This window comes from Sciurus carolinensis, chromosome 13 (genome assembly GCF_902686445.1).
Source record: "Sciurus carolinensis chromosome 13, mSciCar1.2, whole genome shotgun sequence".
In the NCBI taxonomy this organism is placed as follows: Eukaryota; Metazoa; Chordata; class Mammalia; order Rodentia; family Sciuridae; genus Sciurus; species Sciurus carolinensis.
In genome coordinates, this window is record NC_062225.1 from 82,254,383 (window position 1) to 82,271,270 (window position 16,888).

The 16,888-nt window shown below is 48.9% G+C and overlaps 1 protein-coding gene across 1 annotated transcript in view; it reads left to right on the forward strand.

Annotated features, from left to right (window-relative positions):
* The first annotated feature begins 361 nt into the window (after positions 1-361).
* Positions 362-16,888, forward strand: part of Cyria (CYFIP related Rac1 interactor A) — a 97,037-nt gene continuing 80,510 nt past the window's right edge. The window contains exon 1 of the mRNA XM_047523336.1: positions 362-450. The gene's annotated coding sequence lies outside the window, so the exon portion shown is untranslated. The remainder of the gene's footprint in view (positions 451-16,888) is intronic.

Here is a 16,888-nt window from a genome sequence, read left to right on the forward strand (position 1 = left end):
GTCTTCAAAATCCGAAGTAATTTGAGCGCGGGGCTAGAGGTTGGATGCATTTGAGGATGGGTGTGCGTCTGTGGTTTGTGGGGATTTGTCTTTTTTGCAGGGGAATAATGAGTATGAAGGAATTCGGGGCGTGGGCACAGAGCTGGTGCAGGCTTCCTCCTGAAGGGCAAGACCAAGTGTCCAAGGCTGACAGAGTGAGTGAGAAGGGTCAGCACCAGTCCTGGGGCGCGCCGGGCAAGCCCGGGAGAAGGAGTCGCGCGGGCGAGTGCGGGTCGCGGCGGGTGACAGCGGGGCTGGGCTCCGGGCCGGGGCGGGGCGGCCGCGGCGGGCAGGGCTGGGGGCGGGGCGGGGCGGGGCGGGGCTCCCAGGCCATCTCGCAGGCTGCGGCGGCAGCGGAGAGGCGTCCACAGCGCGGCGGAGCGGGCGGCCGAGCAGGGCGGCGGCGACTCGGTGAGCGCGGCGCGGACGCGGCCCGGGGCGCGGCGGGGAACGCGGGCGGGGTCCGGGGCAGAGCGCGCGAGAGGCGCCGGGCGGCCCGCAGGCCGGGCGGGTGCAGGCGAACCTCGCTAACCTTGCCGGGTTCCCGACGCCCCTGCAGCCCTGGGGGAGGGAGCGCGGAGGACCCGGTCCTGGAGCCCCTCTCCCGCGGTCGCCCGCCGGAGGTCTTTCTGTGCACCCTGTGCTCCCTCTGTCCAAGGGCTGCCCCTGATGTGTTCCTTCCAGATCACCCCCTTCGCCGGTCAGCCACTCCCACCCCACCCCCCAGGTACCTTCAGCTCCAAAGCCATTCTTCCGGGAGACCCCAATCTTCTGCCTCCCCGTTCCCATCAGCAGGACTGAGCTCTGCTCCTCATCACTCTCTACAGCCCCGGAGGAGGGGAAGACCCCCTTCCCAGCCTCTGTACACCTGGACCCTTCTGCTGCCACCTGCCGCAGAGGTTCTCAGCCAGCCTGCAAGCTGCTGTGCCTAGGACCCAAACTGCTTGCCATCTGTGCTCTCCCCCTTCCCTTCAGAACGCAGAAACCCTAGGCTGGCAAAAGAGATTTTCTGATCTTAAGCTCTGGGAACAATTTGACCCACTTCCCAAGAGGCTGCTCCCCGGCCAGCCACGCTTTGCGGTGGAGACACCTGTCTTGTCTGCCAGTTGAAGAAACCTCTATCAAAATGAGCCAGGCGAGGTCCTTCTCCAAGCCACTCACAGTTACTGGTCAGTGTCCCCAGATACCAGGGCCAGGAGCTTTGTTACTTATGATCTCCAAAGCCATTTGCCAACCCACCCAGAATTCTGATCCCCAGAATTCCCCCAGACGTTGTTGGGGATGCAAGGTCCAGTAATGACAGAGCCACCTTCTGGGGTCTGGGTCTACGTGGTCTCCTCTCCCTTGTCCTTTTTTCCTTTCTGCTCCCTAGGGATCCCAGGGTAGGGTCATGGAACTGGAGTTCAAGGTCTTAGTTTCCCCCACAGCTCTGCCGCCCTCCCTCCTTTCCCTGCTAGAAACTTTCCCCACTGTCACTGGTCACCATCTACTCTGGATGGGCATCTGCACAGCCTTGAGTTCCCAGGACACAGAAAGCTGGATTGGGACCGTGCAGGGCTGAGACCTGTGCTGGGCACAAGAGGAGTGTGGCCACTGGCCAGGTCTGGGCTTAGAGGCCAGAGGTCTTAGGGTGGATAGTTGCTATCCCTCACATGGCTCCAACTGGGATTTGATGGCTTCTGTGCAGGGAAGAGAGGAGGCAGAGCAGGGGCTGTTTTTCCTGCGTGTTTCTGACTGTCTTGTGTTGCTATGGTGACAGTTTTGCCTCTCTTCCTCCCTCTGACTCTTCTGGGAGCTGGTTTTTATTGGTCTGTTGTCCTGTCTTTTATGGCTCTAATTTCTCCTTTCTACTTGCTCTGAAATAAACAGTCATAAACATGGGCACTGGGCCCTGTCTGGGGGCTGGCAGAATTTCACCTCCTGAGACCCAGGCTCCTGTTATCCTGTGAGGAGAGGGTAGGGGAACAAGGTGGGGTCAGATCTGCTTGCACTCCCTCCTGCTCCCTACTCGGGGCAGGGTCCAGAAGCATCCGGGCTGGGTACATGGTGGGTACTAATAATAGATCCCAAATGGTGCACAGTGGCTGGCAGCTCACCGATGTGCTTTCCATTCCTCTTCACAATAGTGCTGTGGGGGAGGGGCTATCCCCACTTTGCAGATGGGGAAACTGAGCTCCGAGCAGGGGAACTTTTCCCTGCGGTCACACTGATGTTAGCAGAGTCAGCCCTCAGCTTTTATTGAATGAAGGGAAAGTGAAACTGGTATGTGGATGTCCCTGGTTCCCACCCTGCTCCGTGGCCAGGTCCTGCTCCCAGGACCTCAGCTCCCTAAACCCACGCTTCAGGAGGCTCATTGGAAGGTGCCCCCAAGTCCCCCAACCCTGCGGGTGAGTTGCTGAACCCCTGTGGAGGCATGCCACCAAGGAGCTGCCTGTCATGTCCTTTGTGCACGCTTGACCCCAACTTTTGGAAACCCATGTAGAAAGCAGAGAGCAGAGGGAAGCCACTTGTGACTTCCTGTTTTTTACTCAGCACTGAGAAGAATTCAGTTTGCTTCTACTCCCAGGGCCTAGATGCAACCGGATGAGTCAGGGACATAGAGCCAGCCCTGGGTGAGGAGCTCTGAGCTCACCAGGGCCAGAGGGTCACCCACTGTCCCCTGTCAGTGACACTCCAGTGAAACTGCCTCCTCCCTTCCTGGTCATTTTTCTCTCCATTGCACTCTCTTCTTTTCCACCCCTGCCCCTTCTCCCTCTTCATACTGCTGTGCTCTGGGCTTGGTCCTCAGAGGCTGAAAATGTATCATGGCAGCTGGAAGAGGCGAGGGGATCAGCAGCCTCGTTGCCGAACGATTACCATGAGGAAGGCAGTTCACTTCTGGACCTTGATTTCTCCGTCTTTAAAACAGAGTCGATGGCATCTGTCCTGTTGGCTGTGTTGCTTGAGGACGGGATGGAACAGCCTGCAGGGAGGGTTTTGGATGGTTGAAACGCTGAAGGATCCCTCCTGTCTTGGTTTTGTTGGGAGAGCTCAGTGTTGAAGAGACCCCTAATTGTCCAGAAATCCATAACTGATTTAAAGTAATTAAGCCATCAAATCTCAGAGTTAGAGGTGTTCTCCGAAGTCATCTCTCCAGCCTGGTGGTCACTCCGTGCCTTCATGCCCCTCACATGTGGGTACCTCCTGCTCTGTCCGTACCAAATGCAGCTGGGGAACTGGGGATTAAAACATGAAAACGATGTCTGTTTTCAAAGAATATAGTTGGGTGTAAAGGTAGAACTGAAAAGAAATCCTAGGATACAGTCGGACAGCTGGCATGGTAAGTGGACAGGTGAAGCCAGGCCCAGAGAAGGGGCCTCCTTAGGGTTGGGTTAGGTGGTCTACTGCCCATGTGGGCAGCCTGGTCCAGCCCTCGTGGCAGTGGGGTGATTGCTGGAGAGCCCTCATTCAGCTCTGGTGAGCAGGTGGCAGGGAGCCAGTCCTGGCCGATTCTGGGTTTTGACTCATCCACTCCTAGTAGCCTCTGGTTCTACTTCAGTGGAGCTGAATGAATTCCCTGACAAGGCAGCAGGGTGATTGGAAAGAAGGAGGATTTTGGAGTCAGATATGAGTGGAAACTCCCCTCCTGCTCTGTTCTAGCTGTGAGATCCTAAATAGGTACATCTAACCTTTTGGGCACTCAATGCTTGTATCTGTAAAATGGCAATAATTATACTTGCCTTCTCGGAATTAAATGATCACAAGTGTGTGTAGGGTCTGGATTGGTGCCCACCTCACAGTAGACTTGCTGTTATTTAGTTCTATTGATTAGAAAAGAGTTCTCACTTACTGGGCCTCTGGATCCTTATAGAACCTGATAGAAAGCTCTTTGGATGAATTCTGGTCTTTGGGGCTCCACTCATTACCTGGGAAGGCTACAAAGTGCTCATGCTCAGGAATTACCAGTGTTGGTCAGTAGAGTCCTCTCTTACCAGATAAGCAGTGTTCATTCTCACGAAGATGCAAAATCTCCAACACTTGTTTTCTTGGAGAGGAAGAAATTTGAAATTTGAAATGGCCCACTGAGTTTCAGAAACCTGCTTTGTCTGTGAGAATACTTTAAAAGGAATGCTTCATGTTTTTTTCATTGTGAACATATTTAGCTTCACCCCTCTTTTAAGTTAGCATATATGTGTATGCATTTTCCATAAATTAACACTGAAATTCTGTGACATTAGTATTATTGTCCCCATTTTAAAGTTAAAGAAACTGGGAAAAAGGTAAAAGTCTCTTGCATCGTGTCTGGCCACTATAAGTGGCAGGGCCAGAATTTAAAACTAGGTCCTGCTTGCTCTTTGTGCCATAGTACACAGTCTTGTCATTTCCTTGGCTGGCATGTCAGTGACCTAAAATAATTGTGTTTGGAGAATGCAAGCAGTTTTTAATAGGGGTGGAACTGGTCAGTGCTGTAACTCAGACTCATAGTAAATATTTAGAGACTTTATTAGGGTTTTGCTCTCAGCACAGCATTAATGAGGCTTTCTGCAGTTTGCTGAGGATTTATTCCTGTAAGTGAACAGGAGAGGAGTTTGACATGTCTGAGTTAAGAGAAAACATTTGAGGTTTCGAGAAGTAACTTCTTTAGCACAAGAATGGATTGCTAGTTTGTCATTGAAATGACCTGAGCCTTTGGACAGGCCAAGATTTTTTAATTGAACTTATGAATGGAAAGCATGACAGGTTCTTCCCTGAGATACAGAGACTGGAGGAGACTCATCGAGGTTAGAACTTGGGGGTGGTTGACTCTTCAAGTTCAAGGATGATGTGGGTTCACGTCTAGGAAGATGGAAGTATTGAACAGCAATTACAGATTTTCTCCCTACCTTTCCTGGGTAATTTGGAGTCTGATTTCCTTGGCTTAAGAATCCCGTTGCCCCCACCAACCCAAGTGCTGAAAGGAGACACATGTTTCCCAGCAGTGTGTTTACCAGGTTCAGCTTAGCACTGCAGACAGATGCGTTTCTATTTGCAATTATCTCAGGGCCTGAGTCTGATGTCTGCTTATTTAATGACTTCACTTTCTAATAAAAATTCTGTATGGCATAGATAATTAGATTTTTAAAATGAAACTAGGGAAATAGAGTGCCCCAAAGAGTTTAATTGCAGTTTCATGATGGATCAAGCATAAAAATGAAATCAGTCATTCATATAGCAAATGTCTATGGAGTGGCTCCTTGGCCCATGCTGTACTAGAAGGTGAGTGTACCGTGGTCAGTGTGGCATTGCCCTGCCTGCCCTCAGGTGGCCCTCACTCCATGGGGGAATCAGAGGAGGAAGGATGTGCCCACGTGGATCGTGGCCATCCTTTCTGGACTTGTCCTGTTGACATCGGCCTAGACTTTCAATTATCAGGATGCTCAATCAGGAAGTGGTTTCCTTTCTGGGAGGGAGAGCAATGTTTCTCTGCTTCTTTTGCACAAAGAGCATGAAACAGAAAAGCATGTGTCCTGGAGGACTGATCACCTGGGCTCGGCTCTTAGTTCTGTGCCTCACTTCCCAGGTAAGGGAGGAAAAGGCTTCTGTGCTCCTGTTTCACTTTGGTAAAATGGGAAGGTTGGATTCAATGAATTAAAAGGACATTTCTGCATCTAACCTGAGTCTTTTAATAAATTCTTGGGCTCATTTTCCTGAGTGGCAGGTGAAGAAGGAAAACGTGGCCGCCTTCATGAGCAAGGTTGTTGAGAGAGCTGGGATGGGCAGAGCCACGTGTGTTCTCGCGGAATCCTCTCAAAGAGGAGAGAAACCTCGCTTTCCTTCCCAGAAAGGGAACCACTTTCTGATTGAACATCCCAATAAATGATTGCATCAAACCTGAGGTCAACCGGAAGGGTCCAAAAAAATGCAAGAGCAGAGCAAAGGCACCAAACTACTTCCATGTTCCAGAATCTTCACTCACATGAATGGGAAAGGGAGTCAACCTCACAGATGCCTCTCTGACTGCAATGAGCTCTTCTGTTTTAAATTAGTGTCCTTTATAAAATTGTTTTGATGATTCTCAGGTTTTAAAATAAAATACACAGCCTGGTTTCTGATCATGAGGAGCAATGACCAACACACCTGCTGGAGGACCCTGCAAGTTCATTCCCACTGGCAGCCAGATGCTGGCCAGCAGTGAGGAGCCCCAGTTCCATTCTCCCAGTGGAGAGAGGCAGCCTACTGGGATGGGGGCACAGAGAAGCTGAGAAGGCCCAGGATCTCATGCCCACCCTGCCCATTCACAAGCAGCCTCACCTTAGGCAGGTGTCTCATCTTGCTGAGTATCATGTCCCCTTTGGTAAAATGTGGGCAGCAGCACCTACAGAGCTATATAGGGTCTTGCCAGCAGATAATGATAAGCATTTAGTACCACTTCTAGCCATCTTCTGAAGAGTGTTCGGAACAGATGTTATCCCCATTCTGAGGAATGTGCATGACATTGTCTTGCTACAAAGGCCCACCCAAGGCTGATGGTGTGCACCTTGACAGCCTGCTGTCTCCACCAGTCACACTACAACAAAAGCCATGTGTGCATGAGGAGCATGGGGTTCCAAACTGTGACTTGGTAAAATGCTCATCTCCAAGAGGTGAAAGTTCGTGCTAGCCAGAGTGCCTCCATGCCTTTAAACGGAAGCCGAATAAAATACAGCTTGGGTTTTAAGTGCTTCTCTGTGTCTGAATGGCATCCTTCAGGGTGTCCTTTGCCCACACCAGTTTGTCAGAAGGCGCCATCCAGCTGTACTGAGCTGTCATCCAGCTGTACTGAGCTGTGCCTGGCTGAGCTGGGAATCCTCCCTGTTAGGCAGGTGCTACGTAACTTGTTTTTCAGACGCTTCCTGGGACAGCTTGTGATCAAAAACAGCTATGTTCTCTGCTTATAGAATGACAGAGTCATATGTGGGTGAACACCTGGATGTAACCCCTCAGTTCTGTAGAAATTGAGGGCCATTGGATGGATGGATGGATGGATGGATGGTTGGAAAGACAGATGGAGAGAGGGAGGAAGGGAGAAAGAAGAAAGGGAAAGGGGAAGAAAGAGATAGGTAGATGGACAAAAGGGGTGGGGAGAGAATGAGAAAGAGACTGAGATCAGTGGGTTTCCCCAGGCCGGGGCAAGAACTTAGTTGCTACAGCTCTGAAATCCAGACAAATGGCGTGTGTACCTTGAAATTGTTGAGCTGTGCCTTGGGCAGCAAGTGAACCTGGGATGCAGTCTTGGCTCATTCCTTGGGCAAATTCCTTACATTTGCTAAGTTTTCCAGTTTGTGGACTCAAGTTTCTAAAGTGTATGTCTCAGGAATATTGTGAAGGATGAATGAACTCAATATTTATCAGCCTCCCCTTTTGCCTGACCTTTGAATAAAATTTGTTTAAAAAGTTTTGACCATGTCCTTTAGGTTCCTCTTTATTGTTCTGGGTGGGAAATGACATGGAACTTCTCCTTCTCCTTCTTCTGACATGCTTTTCTGAAATCACAGACAAAGTCCCCAAAAGTCCATTCCTGTGGACTCCTCTCTCTAACTCGGGAGTCCTTCATTCAACACCTGAAATAATCCCAGCTCCACTGTTTCTGGATTGTAACAAGGATAACTAAGAATCAAGCTCTGCATGTACTGTGTTAGTGATCTGCTGCTCCGTTTTTTAATTTCTGAAACTTGTTTTTTTCTGAAGTGTTGAGGTTTCATATCTGAGCCCTTGAATCACAGGGTTGTAAGCCATTTTCTGATACATACACATCTCTTATTGTTAAATACAAAATCTAAAAAGCTCTGAAAATGGAAATTCTTTTCATCAGTCATTTGGAAGCAAAAGCTGGCTCAGTCTTACACAAGACTATTTATAGCTCTTATTTAGCCCACTCAGGATGAATTCAACAGAAAGACAGAGCCCCCTTGGACCCTCCTGGGGGTGAATATAATATATGGTTGACACACTCTGCTTCCTCTCCAAAGTGTAAAGGATTCTGAATTCTGAAGCATTTGGGGACAAAGCGTTTCAAAGAAGAATTTTTGTATCCATTGTAGAGTGCCTAAGGTGGTCCCAGTGCCCCTAGGTTTGGGGAGACATAGGTGAGAGTCTCACCTTTAGAGATTTAGAGTGGTGACTTTGGTTCATATCGTTTTGATCAGAACCATCCATGGCTGGTTTCATATTTTGTCAACTTAAACAATAATAAATGTGTATATATATATATGTATATATATATATATACATATATACACCTATATATGTATATATATATATATACACATATTTATAATGCCACAGTAAGAGAGAGAGAGTGAGAAAGAGAGACATACACACATATATACATATATATAGGCATATTTTTAAGCTTCCTTAGAAGTAAAAAAAATAAGCTGGGAATTTTTTATTGTGTGGCTTATAAGCAAGTGTCACCATTGGCCTTGGGGGAAGGTGGAAGCGACGTTTTCATTCTGACTCATCATTTCAGCCTTGTGAGGAGGAACCAGGGCTTGAAGAGCAGGCATGGGGAAGTGACGAGCCCCCAGTCCCAGTGGGCGTGAGAAGGTCTTGGCTCTTAGCTTGGGTCTGCTTCTGTTGAGTGATCGTGGGCTTGTCACTTCTCTGTCCCCTAGGAACTGAGTTTCTGAGCAGATGACCTCTTTCCTTCCCTCTCTGAGAGTCCGGAGTGGAGGCCAGGGCCCCAGAGGAGAAGGGGCACAGGGAGTGGGCAGGGAGCTGCCTGCTCCCTCCAGCCGCAGGAAGACTCCTGTGAGGGGTGAGGAGCAGCTCCAGGGCTGGGCCTTGGTCTCCCGCAGCCCCTTCTTTATTTCTTTCTTGAGATTGATCTCTCACGCCTTCCACTGGTGTGTGTCCAATGGCACCTCCACTGCCATTCATATCTCTTAGGCCAGCAAGGGCCTGTTGGCCACTGGACCAAGCAGGAGGGTGCCCAGAACCCTGAGGCAACCCTGAGGTTGCTCTGTGTTTGAGGCTATAATGAGGACTGTGATCAAGCCGTGCTGAGTGGGTCAGAGGAGTGTAGAAGTTCCTTATTGGAGAGCACAGGACCAGTACAAGATCTGCCTAAGGAAATGGGGCCTTTGCTCTTCAGGTCTGGACTGTGCGGCATTCAGCTATGGAGAATTTGGGTAAGGGATTGGGGAACAAATGGTGGGCCAACCCCCACCCTCTCTCATTCTCCTTTAACTCCTTTGCCTTTTGAGTTCATGCTTAACACATAATTCTGACTTTTGCTCCATCAAAAGCTTAACTTTCCTCCAGAATTTGATGAGGTTTGACAGGTCGGTGGTGGCTCTGCTTTTCTCTGAGGATCCACCCTGCTCATCTGCAGGGATTCTCGTCCATCAGCAACTGTGACAGGAACCAGGGGCCTGACGGTGGCGGACGGTTTCCATGTTGGAAATGGCAGTGGAGAGTAGCATCTGTAAGGCCTTTGGTTGGTACAGATGGCTGGAGCCACTGAGGCATTATAGATATGTCTCATCGGGGCATAGGGAGATGAAGATTCCTTTGGGGTGACCTTGATCAATTCAAGGAGCCTAGTGTGTGAGTATGTGTGTGCTTGTACGGCAGGTGCTGTAGTATGGGGTGTGTGCATGTGTGTTGAGTGGGTGTGAGTGTGAATATGTGGCAGGTGTGGGGTGTGTGAGAGAGTGTTTGGATGTGCTGTGTGGGGCGAGCGTATGTGTGGACTGTGTGTGTGAGAGTGTATTGTGCTGTGGGTGTATGTGAGTGTGCATGGTGTGAGTGTGGGTGGTGTGTGCATGTCCATGAGTGTGAGCATGTGTATGAATGTGCTGTGGGTGTAGATGTGTGGGTTGGAGGTCCTTTCAGATCCAGGGGTGGCTTCTCAAGCAGGGCCCTGCCAGGTGCTGTCTGGACCAGGCTCTGGCTCAGGCCGACCCCTGGCCTGTGTGGCTCATGATCACAGCTGACTCCTCAAGTGCTCCTGCAGGATGAGTGTGAGGGACCTTTTGTCTTTCAGGGACCAGTGACCATGGAGAAATCGATTATGTTTGTTAAGAAGAAATTTCAGATCCTTCTGCTTCAGAAACATAGAACTCTGTAAAATCTTTTCTAGATATATTAAAAATAATTCAGATCATTTGCTGCTTTAAAAATAAAAGTAGATGAAAGAAAAATCTCATAGAAGTTTTCAAAAAATAAAGGACAAAGAATACATTCAGTTTTATTTAAGATAGTCAATTGCAGGAAGGTAGGAAAAGATTAAAAAACCAAAAGGGATAAAGAAATAGAAGGAGAAAGGGAAACTCAGAAGGAGAAAGTGTTGAGTGGCCTCAGTCCCCGTGCCAGGACATGCCCTGATCTCCTGTGCCTCCGCCCCTGCCAGTTTCCTCAGATGTGGGGCTTAGCAGAGTCAGGGGACTGGATGTGGGGTGAAAGGAGCAGTCGGATTACCACAGGGACACTGTTTTGCTCACTGAGCTGGTTGAAGATTAGGAAAACCTGTGTTCAGAAGAGGCACTGAGACTGGGGCTGCTGACCCACCTTTGTCCCTCTCAGAGCCTCAGTTCCTCTGTCTGTATGAGAGGGTGGAATGAAGTGCCCTCTAAAGCCAGGCCAGAGGCTGTCCTGTGGTGTGGTGCTGTGGTACTTGTCTCTGGCTGCAGTTACTGTAGCCAAGAGCTCTCTTGCCAGTGGGTAGAGTGGGGTTTCCACATATTCCCTTTGTATCCCCCTTTAAACCAATGGTATGCCAAGACCCCACCCCCCTATCCCCACCCCTGGCTCCCTCTCCACTGTATACCCACTAGTAAGGTAGAGGGTTGTGTAAGTTTATCTGTTAAACCTCAGATTCAGGAAATAGTTTTGAGTGGCTTGTATAAACTAAAATAGCTACAGTGTGCTTGCTATTTTGTGGCATATGCCTGTAGTTATTTTTTTCTAACCAGTGATTTACAGGTTCCCCAGACCCGATGTGGCCCCTAATTTTTCAAAGTATTCCCAAATTTTCAAATTTTCAATTACATTAATAAAAAGGAATCATGGAATTCAGAATGCCATTAACACCCATTGACACTATTTTTCCAGTCCTTTTGTAGACATTTCCCCCCCACGGACCACCGTGCAAGGCAGATATTTTTGTTCCTTTTCTGAAGATAAAGATACTGATGCTAAGAACATTTTTAAAATTTTGCCTTAAGACGTAGCAGTGAAGATGGGGCACCTCCACGCTCCTGAACCACACAGCTCACACTGTTTCCAGGACACACTTTTTTTTTTTTTTTTTTTAGGAAATAAAATCATTTTTTCTGCCATGATTGGAGTCCCTTAAGCCTCAGAAAATAGTCTGATTGGTTCCTTTGCCTTTTTGCAGCATTGAGTTGCTGGACTCTAATAGACATAAGCTTTGTGCGAATGATGTCTTGTGTTTCCGTTTAATGAACTCTTGGGTTGTGCTTCAGAAGTGCCAGACACTGTTCTGGAAACTTTCCCGTGTATCATTGAATGGGAGAAGATGTTTAATGAGAGACGTGGCCTTCATGACGTGGAGAGCAGATCTAAGACTCAGAACGATGGAATCCTTCACTCGAAGGCAGATTGCATGCTGGACACCAGGCTTGCTTTGTGAATGAACAATGCACAGAGCACAGCTCCATAGGGTGCTTGGGTTTTGCCTTGGTCTGGAACTGAGACGCCCTTGTTGAACCATGCGACCCAGGCCCATTGGCCCACCGGCGTCCCCCTGACTGTGGTGACCTTCCCAGTTTCAACCTGCTGCTCGTGAGTCAAGCCCAAGGGTGTGGAGTATGGGAGACTTCCCCTGTCTTTTCCCATATTGCATCAGCCTGTGCCAGCGGTGGCTCATTTTTACTAACTGAAACTCTCTTTTGTTTAGTTTCATGGCTTATCATAGATTTTCAAATATACATTAACTTCATATTACAGAAGAGAAAATGGTAATGTTATTTATCCAAAACCACACGTGAGCTGCATCCTCTTTCTAAAATGCTCTTTCTTTACCGGGACAGATTTCTCAGATTCACTCGTGTACCCTTCCCCTTCTGCTTACCAAATTCATCCATCCATCCATACATCTGTCCAACTACTAACTCATTCAACATTTACTTATTGAGTTGCCCACCTGAGTCAGGTGCTTTCCCGGCCCCATGGAGCTTATATTTATTAGGAAAAGATGGACCCTAAATATATAAACACGTCGCATGAAGATGATGTTTGATGATAAGTTTCATGAAGAAAAACAAAGCAGGGCTGGGTGTTGAGGTGAGGAGGGAGGGGCGGGTGGGGAAGGGATGCTTTTTAAGCAAGGTGGCCTGGGAGGCCTCAGGGCCAGGTGGGATCGAGTGGAGACCTGCAGGGAGGGAGGGAGAGAATGAACCTCGTGGACAGTCAGGGGAGGCTGTGTTGAGCAGAGCCTCAGCAAGTGCCAAGCCAGGGGTGGAGGTTGCCTGGTCTGTTGAAAGGACAGCGAGAAGGCCCGGGGGCCATAGCTGAGTGGCCGAGTGCCCAGTGGCAAGTGACGAGGACTGTGATCCCAGTGGTGTTTCCTGCCTCTGGTTCAGTGTCGCACACTGCCTTGTGCACCCAGAGGGCAGGCCTGGGCTTTTCCTTGACGGTCACCACCCCAGCACATCGCCCAAGGCCTGGGATAGAGCGAGATCTCAGCTCTCGTCAGTACCTCTACTGCTTTTCTTTCTTTCCCTTTTAAAGGCTGGGAGTCCTAATTAAATTTGAAACCTGGGAATTTTGAAAGAATGCAGGCTCTAAGCCCCACTCAGCTGGTTCCCTGGAGGACAGGGATCAGACGGGGAGGATAGTTAAGGACAGGGTAGGGTACCAGGAGGAAGGTGGAGTGAAGGTTGTGGAAAGGGGAGGGTTAAGTGGAGAGGGAGGCAGAGGAACAGGGCATCTCCAGAAGCCCCAGGGATGCACAGCTGCTGGGGACTGGTGTTTATAAAGAGTGACCGCAAGCTGGAACCAGGAGGCTCTGGAGAAACCCTAAAGCGTGTCGGGATTTCAGCCAGGACTTTCCACTCACCACTCTGCTGACTCAGAAGGGAGCAGGGGGAGCCCACAAGACCTGGAAGGCCTGTCTCTGGAGACCTTTCCAGAAAGAAAAACGCCTGGTCCCCTGGCACGGTCCTTCCCCTTGCAGAGCAGAGCACAGGGCTCTGAGAGGCTTGAGCAGCTTCTCAGGCAGGAAGTACCAGGAATGCAGAGGGGTTAAGAAGCCGAGGGACCTCGGGCTCAGGAGCCTCTCCAGGCGACCTGCTCCACTCCATTTCCCTTCCTGTCTGAATCGTGTGTCCTTGGGCAAAGAGGCTTCTAGCAACGGGCAGCAACTTAGAGCAGCTCAAGGGGTAGTGATTAGTGAAACTTGGAGCTAGAGGGCATCTGAAGTCTGTAGGGAGCCATGGGGCGTCTTCACCAGGGAGTGAGGAACTAAGTGGACTTTGAACCAGAGGGTGCGTGTCCAGAAGTGCATGCCAGTCACAGAATTGAGCAGCTGGGAGCGAAGTCATTCGTTCTCAGCTGGTGGTTTGTCTCCCCCCACCCCACGCAACAGCTGTTTTGAGAACTGAACAATCTGTGCACAGGCACCACTGGGTGCTCGGGTCAGCGCCACTTTGACCTCTTGGGCCTTCCATTATGGTGGACCCACAGCACTTGTGATAAGCCCACTTGAATTTCCCAGATTTAAATGCATCTGCAAGTTTTTAAAATGGTGATATCGACACCGCCACCACCACCCTGGGGCACCTGATGATAGAGGGATGGAGCGTTAATTCTAGGTCAGGACCTGGAGCCTTTCTTCCTCTTCTCATTCCCAGTGGAGCTGATCTTCCCTCCCTCCCTGTGATATTTTGAAATAACAAGCTTGGAAATGAGCAAAAATCTCTGTACAAATTGCAGGGTGTGAGTAGCATGCCCGTGAGGGGCCTCTGTTCACAGGCTGATACCTGGTGAGAGGTTGCAGATGAAGTCTGACATTTCTTCACAACTCGGTTTTTACCAGCTTTGCTCCTCCTGGTATGTCCATAGCTGCCTGTTTGGGCCTTCTTCCGGCTTCCAGAATTACTTTTCCTGATTTATAGTCGTATTTAGTCTCTGTACTTCAGTGCCATTCTTTAATGGCACGCGCATGCATGTTTACCTGCTTACTAGGGGCAAGTGTTTTATTGAGTGACTATTACAGTAGTGAGGTAAGCCCAGAGGGGTTCTAGTGCTGTATGGAAAGGACATCTGTGAGCAGATGCGGGAGGGAGGTGTCAGGAGTCAGCCTAGCTGGGTCAGCCGAGGTGTGAATTATCATGGGAAGCCACATGCAGGGTGCCAACTCTCCCAGACCCCCGAGAGGTAGCTGTCAGAACTGAACTTCCTGGCAAGTAATTCAGCTGCTGCTGAACCCTTCCACATCTGCTAGCAGAGTGGGGCAGGGCGGAGGCAGCCCAAAGTGTGTCTGAATTAATGATCCAGGTGACTTGTCCCATCAAAGTGAAAGTAAAAGGGAAAGGAAAATAAAGGAAAGAACACCAGACTTGAATAGAAAGCAACAGGAATAAGACAATTGCTTTAGTCACCCAGCCGGATTCTGTGAGATGCCTGCCCCTTTCGCTAGCCTGAGGTCAGGGACTCTACGTTTGTTTCCTGGTGAAATCTCACACCTTCTGATGGTTGCCTTTCCTGGTGCTGCCTTCGGTCATGTGATGGGGCATTCAGGTGCATTCGTGGAGTGCTGGATTGCTCTTCTCTTGAGCTCAGAGAACCTTTGCCTGGCCAGGGAGAAGCAGCTACCCTTTCTGATACATCTCAGCATGACCATGTGCAGCAACTCAGCCCTGGGGTGGTGCTGAGGCTGCCAGCCTGTGAGTTTAGTGGGGACAGAAGCTCTGTCCTCTGGTTCTGTGCAGCTTTCGTTACCTCTAGGTCTTTTGCTCCATTGTCCCTGATACTAGGAACTAGTCCAGAGACCAATGAAACCTTTATGGTTGCTAGTGATTTAACTGATCTGCAGTTTGCAGAAGAGATTTTTCCCATGAAAGGTGAGCCAGGCTTGCTTTTCTTTGCAGTAAGCTGTAATGAAATGCATGGTTGTCTTCCTACTGCTTTCATCTTGGCTGTTGGATTCTGGGCTGGTGCTTACCACTGTGCTGTCTTAGGAACCTCATCTGCAACATGGACATAGTCTCTCATCACACATAATACCTAAGCATATAACACTACCTCATTTGGGAAAATATGGTGTATTAGTCAGTTTTGCTGCAATAACAAATAACTCCTCCAATCTCAGTGGTTGAGACAAGCATTTTGCTTCCAGCGCATGTCAGGTGTTGTAGGTGGACTTCTGGGACCTTGTCCCACATGTCTTCTTATTCTGGGACCTGAGCTGAAAGAGCTGCTGCTCCCTGCTCATGACAGTGAGAAGAGTGAGCAACATGGCAGAAGCTTGAGATGAGGTGCCTTTCAGAGTGTCTTCTGGGAAGTGGCATTCTTTATTCTGCCTGACGTTCTGTTTTTTAAACAGGTGAAATGTCCGGGTCGTCTTCTATCAATGGCTTGCCCCTCCATGGAAGAGGTGTTCCTTCAGGTCACACAGCAACCCTCAAAGTCATAGAATCTTTTGCAGTTGGGAAAAGAATGCAGTCTAACCCACAGGCTGGGACTTATTGGAGAAGATGCGAACATTGTGTTCTTTGTAAGATAACATTAGATGGCATACTGGGAACTGAGCTTATTGCACGTGTGATATTTTGGAGGGAGCTGTCACATTAGAATGTAGCAGCCCCATGATGGCTGAAATTTTGTGTCATTTACTCCTAGATCTTTGGGGTAAAACCTAACACTCTGTCTGGCAAACAATAGGTATTTAATACATACTAGTTATTTTGAAAAGATATGTGAGGTCCTAGCTGCTCCAATACTCTGGGAACCCAAGAAAATCAGGTACAGTCAGCCCTTATCCATAGATCCAACCAACTGCAGATGGAAGATGTTGGAAAAAGTTGGATGCAGTTGCACACACCCGTAATCCCAGTGGTTCAGGAGCCTGAGGCAGGAGGACCACGGTTTCAAAGTCAGCCTCAGTAACTTAGCAAAGCCTAAGCAACTTAGTGAGACCCTGTCTCAAAATAAAACATGAAAAGGGCTGGGGATGTAGCTTAGGGGTTAAGTGTCCCTGGGTTCAATCCCTGGTACAAAAAAGTATATGTTGGAAAAAATGTTATATTGCTGCTGCCAGCACTTTACTGGTGTTAGGTCTATGGTGGGTGTAGATGCACCGAACATGTATGGACATTTTCTTTGTCAGTGTTCCCTAAACAATACAGTGTAGCAACTAGGCACAAGGCCTTCACATATTTTAAGTAATCTAGAGATGATTTAAAGTAATAGGGAGGTGTGCATAGGCTTTCGCACATTCTGAGCCATTTTGTAGAAGGGATTTGAGCATCTGTGGTGTCTGTGGGGGAGGGGAGTTCTGGAACCAATCCCCAGTGGATATTGAGGCATGACTGTATAATTAAAGTCTCTGCAGTCTATTTAAGATTAGAAAATTTGGCAAAGCATGATTTCAACTGTGCACTAGAGAGATGCATAGGTTTATCAATTTATTTCTTAAATTTATATGTGATCGCATCTTCGAAGCCCTTTCCCCCTTCTGCTGGAACTCGTGTCCTGTATCAAGAGTTCTAGTGGTGGGAATTTAACTCAAGGTCCCCGGCTTTGTTGATGGGCAGTGTCCTTGACAGGGACAGTCCTCACACAGTGCTTTTGACTATTGTCGCGTCTTTCTTTGGGGGTTGTCCAGACTGCTTACACCTCACCATATTTTGTTTAATTGTGGTTGATCCTTACCCTGCCTTTC